Source organism: Schistocerca nitens, chromosome 11, assembly GCF_023898315.1.
Source record: "Schistocerca nitens isolate TAMUIC-IGC-003100 chromosome 11, iqSchNite1.1, whole genome shotgun sequence".
Taxonomy (NCBI): Eukaryota; Metazoa; Arthropoda; class Insecta; order Orthoptera; family Acrididae; genus Schistocerca; species Schistocerca nitens.
This window is the reverse complement of record NC_064624.1, coordinates 88270285-88276284: the sequence shown is the minus strand read 5'-3', so window position 1 is coordinate 88276284 and position 6000 is coordinate 88270285.

Here is a 6000-nt window from a genome sequence, read left to right as displayed (position 1 = left end):
AGTAGGTGGAGTGTATTTCGACTGGTACTGTTTGAATGTCTGTTAGTAATGTCTGGTTTTGTGGTGATTGAAAGCATCCTCAATAGATTTTTAGCGATTCCTTATGGAATTGCCTTTTGACCCAACTGATTTCTTTGGCAGTTGATCATCTAGCATTTAATAATTCCTCCCTGGAGCTTTCAGTTCTCTTTTGTTGGTAATTTAACCAGGTCTTATGTTTACATTGAATCACTACATCGCATTCCTCATTCCACCAAGCATGTTTCTTGCGTTTCCATACAGGAGCTACTTCTTCAGCTAAGGCTTTTAATCAATTGACAGTGGCTTCTAGATTGTCACTTAAAGGTATTCTTGATCTCTCGTAATATATTTGATTATTAATATTATAACTAGGATCATATGTTCTCTTTGTATCTAACTTTTGAGGTTTGCTTTTTCTTTTAGGTTTCAGTTAGATTTTAATTTTAGAAATGTGGTGGTCTGAATAAACATCAACGCCACGCAGCACTTATAATAGACTTCCTTATGGTATTTCTGATCCATCGCCACATCTATCTGGAACTCTACTAGCTTGACGTTAGGACATTTCCATGTCATTAACTTATGTGATCTTCTCTTAAACCTTGTTGTCTTAAACACCAATCCATTTGTAGTATAAAATTCAATTAACCGTTCCTCATTCCTGTTCATAAGTTTATGAGCTGGCCATCGCCCCACCACACCTCGAAATTCCTTCTCTCGTCTTGTCTTCGCATTACAGTCTCCAAGCAGAATTTTAATGTTAGTTTCTAGTATGGTCCTTACTAGTTGATCAAGTTCATCCCAGAATTTTTCTGTTCCATCCTTGTCAGTTCTATTTTCAACATTAGTTGGAGCATGAATATTTATCAGTGTGTATCTTTTGTTTTCCACCTTAATAATGCCATTCTTGAGGAATTGGACGAAAGATCGTCAATGGAATCAAATATTCTATTGTGTACCAAGAAACCCACACCAAATTGGGGAAGATTTTCTATTACCCTTTCTCCTGGTGGTCCCTTATAAATTCGATATCCCCCTGATTCGATAGTGTCCCGGTTAACTCTTGAAGGGCCGTGATAACTATGTTCTGTTGATCTAAGACATCTGTTAAATGTTTCAATTTACCAACTTTCCTTAAAGAATTAATTTTAGCACCTTCTTATGTGGAATATGTTGCTTGTGTGTTCATTCAGTGCATCGCTAGGTGCTCAGACTCGCCTTTGTACTCTACGTGACACCCCACCGTATCCGAATGGTGTCTTCGCCCGGATAATCTCTACGTGACTGTCCAAACCAGTGGATTCTTTTAATAGAAGACTCCTTATATTTGTTTGACTATCTGATCAATGATTAAGTGTCTGACCAAGGTCAAGGTTTACAATTCCAGTTACCCGTAATACTAGAGGGCATATCATTTATATAAATAAGGAACAGGAGTGGCCCCAACATTGGTCCATCTGTTGAGACTCCTTTTTTCCGGGAATGGGTACAGGTATCAAGTGTGCCAAGTTGAAATTTTTTGTCAGCTACTATGGTTCCTTGGCAATGTAAAATATTTAAGCTTCTCGAAGTCAGTGCAGTATGGCCACTTATTTCGCATATTTAACACCCACAAATCCACTCGTCAAATCCTATAGCGTGCTTTACATTGACGTACAATAGTAAAATTTGGCAAGAAGCACGGTTTCACAGTACAAGTAAAGGAATAAAATCCAGAAACTGTTGAGTTCTTACTATGTCACATAAAGCAATATTTTTTTGCTATTTATTGGCCCCAGTATGCTGTTCGCCTGCCTGTCAAGACACCTTTTCCTCAGGAGCAGGTATAGGTATGACAATGAAAGTTATGTCAAGTACTAAGCTCTATGGTTCCTTGACTGTGTAAATAATTTAAGTTTCTAACTAATTGCAATCAAAAGATATCACCATATATGACACATATATATATATATATATATATATATATATATATATATATATATATATATATATTTGCTATCTGTAGGTGAACTATCCAAGTACATGTTGGACCTGGTGGTTTAATGGTAAAGTGCATGCCTAAAAACCAAGAGGTGTGGGATTGAATCTCAGTTGAATAATGGCTTTTTCAGTCTTCATTTTAAAATAGCCTTCACCTCCCAACAATGTGAGAAGTCTCCAGAAAGCCTCATATCTAACTACAGTCGGGAATAAATCTGAGATTCAACAGTGGGACTGGATTGTGTACATAGCATACACTTATGACTCCACCTCCAGCTGGTTCATACCGACTTGTGTCAAAAATATACACAAAGACAAAAATGGTGAACAGTTTAGAGTCATAAAGGAAAAAGTTGCACAAAAATACCACACTCAGTTTCCATGAAAACAGTTGGAATTTATGGATCTGCTATGTGATATAAGGCATGCGCATATGTAGTGTATGTGTGTTCGCAAAATGACAGGACAGAATTCACACCCACACTCAGAAATACACCTCCTATTGTTGTAGTCTTTCCAGGATTTGAAGGTAACTGTTGATGGTGAATACTTTGGAACACCAGCTCCACCCCAGACAGCACTAGCCTCCTCCTGCAAACCCTACAAATGCTATCGGCCGACTCCTCGGTTTCAAGAATTCCGAACTGGGGATAGAGTTGGTGACATAGTGAAAATGGAGGGGTGTATGGATCAGAAGCAGTACCACCGCATACTTCAGTATCGGGCAATATGAAGTGGATTGCACTTAATAGGGAAGGGGTTCACTGTAAAACAGGATAATGACCCAAAACATTGGTCAGCATACTGTAGAACTGCATTTCATCAAAGGAAGAACAGAAAGTACTGAATGATATGGTATGGCTGTCTCAAAGCCCTGATTGTAATCCCATTGAAATAGTCTGGGATGAAGTGTACAGATATATCATGGAAGTTAATATATCCAGCAAAGGATATCTCTGAAGTATTGTCAAGGATGTGTGGAATCATATAGATCCACGATACCTACAAAATCTGATTGACCACATGCTTCAACTTTGTGAGACATTCATTAAATCCAAAGGATGGTACTTTAATGAAAGTAAAATATAATGATTGCGATTGTATTTGTATGTGGAAGTTAATATAATAATATTTTGTGAGAAATAATGTTCGATTTGTGTTGTAAATATGAAATAGCAGGATGTCTCGAAGTGTACCTCTGGCATAGAGAAACAAGGGAAACAGCTGAAAACAAGTGTCACCAGGTTGGTTTCAAAGAGTACTCTACGGCATTGGTCCTGTACTTAGCTTGCATTTATCGTGAATCTCCTGCCCAACTCAAAGTCTAAAGTGAGTGGAAAAAAGCGTAAGTGGCTCCTGTATGTAAGAAAGGTTGAAGAACCGATCCACAAAATTACATACTAATATCTTTAACATTGATTTGCTACAGAGTTCCTGAATGTATTTTCAATTCAAACGTAATAAATTTCTTGAATACTGAAATGCTTGTGTCCCTCAGTCAGCACAGTTTTAGAAAGCATCACTCATGTGTCATGTGAAACTTGGCTTTTCCTTTTCCCATATGATATCCTTTGAACTGTGGATGAAGGGCAGGGTGTAGATTCCATATTCCTAGATTTCTAAAAAAACATTTGACACAGTGCCTCACTACAGACTGTTAATGGAGATACGAGCATATGGAATAGGTTCTCATGAGAGGCTCATAAGTAACGGAACACAGTATGTTGTTCTCGATGATGAGCGTGTCATCGGGAGTGACCCAGGGAAGTGTAATAGGAGCTATGTTATTTTCTGTATACAAAAATGATCTGGCAGATAGGGTGAGCAGCAATCTGTGGCTGTTAGCAGATGATGCTGTAGTGTATGGGATAGTATCATCACTGAGTGACTGTAGGAGGATACAGTATGACTTAGACTATATTTCTAGTTGGTGTGATGAAAAGCAGCTACCTCTAAAAGTAGAAATATATGAGTTAATGTAAATGAGCAAGAAAAACAAACCTGTAATGTTTGATTATAGCATTAGTAGTGCATTGCTTGACAGTCATGTTGTTTAAATATCGAGGTGTAACATTGCAAAGTGATCTGAAATAGAATGAGCATGTAAGGATTGTAGTAGGAAAGGCAAATGCTTGACTCGAGTTTATAGAGAGAATTTTGGGGAAGTGTGGTTCATCTGTAAAGGCGACAGCATATAGGGTGCTAGTGCGACCTGTTCTTGAGTAACCTATTCTAGAGTGCCAGGGATGTGCACCAGGGAGAATTAAATGAATACATTGGAGCAATGCAGGTGTGGGCTGCTAGATTTGTTACTAGTAGGTTCGATCAGCCTGCAAGTATTATGGAGATGTTTCGGGAACTCGAACTCAAATGGGAATCCCTGGAGGGAAGGTGACACGCTTTTCGAGGAACACTGTTGAGAATATTTAGAGGACCGGCATCTGAAGCTGACTGCAGATTGATCCTACTGCCACAGATGTACATTTCATGTAAGGACCACGAAGATAAGAGAAATTAGGACCCTTAAGGAGGCATGTGGACAGTCATTTTTCCCTCGCTCTGCTTGTACATGTAGAAGGGTTATGGATATTTCAGCCCTCTCCCTGGGGAACCGTAGCCCCCGTCGCCAGAATACCAGAAACCTAGTGTAGCACCCACAATGGCGAACACGACAAGGACACGTATGTGGCCAGGATATGATGTGCAACAAGGCTTTTTGCTACTGTGTGTTTCTTAAATATGAGAAGGTTTTTGGAATACTGCTACCAGTCACAAAATGTGTTGACTACTGAAATTATTTAATTAGCAACATACTTTGAAGTTGGGCATCATCATTGAGCTGCAGTGGCAGTAGAAAAATATTTAGCGCAAGGGTGCGTAGATGTTAAAGTTTATGTGTGTAGTCTTGGCAGCTGCTGTGGGCATCCTGCAGAGAAACAGAAGGATAGCTTAATAAGAGGCGATGCCTCTTTGTTTGTTGGTCTGCTGTTCACATGGAAAAATTTTAAATAACAACTCACTTTGTTCATCTGAAGTGGCTGTCTTCTTACGATGTGTTCAGCAACCTCCATTTCTATGAAGTTGTTAGCCATCGTTGACAAATTCCTGAAGGTAACTTGAAACACGATATCGCAAAAGAACTTGACTGTGGAGCAAACCAACATGGCAGTCAGAACAAACTGTGTTTTTATCTACCTATCAGTATGTCTACCTGGCTGTTGGCAGTCACTTGCGATGCATTCTACATATTATACTGTCACATCACTGATATTGCTCGACAACATATATTACAGAATGGGAGACTGTGACAATTTTAGTTTAGAAATGACACTATAAAATTTTATTTTAAAGAATTTCAAAGATGTTGCTGGGACCTAGGTTTGTATATGATCTTAATGTGTATATGTTTTCTATTGAATTGAAGTTGGTCAAGAAATGTGGGTTCTTACACTCCACTGTTTCATTTACGATCTTGTTTTTCAACTTTTAATGTGGATGACTCATCCATTTCCTCCGAGATGGCCATTTTCCAGCTCTTTTAGAAATTATGCTGTTGCAACAAACACTGTGGCCTGTTTTGTCCATGTGTTTTGCTGTGGCTGACTTCTTAGGTTCATCAAGTCTGAAACAGTCAACAAGTTCTTTAAAATGGGTTTTAAAATTTCTGCCCATTTGATCACTGTAGTATTACAGTAGTTGCAATGACTGCATATAGCTCTGTAAGTTTGTAATTTGCTCAGTTCTTCTGTTGATTGTGAGATGTCATGAACCAGTTAAGTTGTTGTTGGCAGAAGTGATCCTGATACCTCTGCTTTCGAACAGGTTGGCTGTTTTGTATAAAATGGCTCTGAATTGTGGTATAGTTATACAGTTGGGTTTTTGTATGTTGGCTGATGGCCCTGTCAGTTAGTTTTCTGGTATGTGTTGTGATAGCGCACCTAGTTCATATTCATCATAGCCATTGTTTTGTGAAATCTATTTGATTGTGTGTGTTTGTGG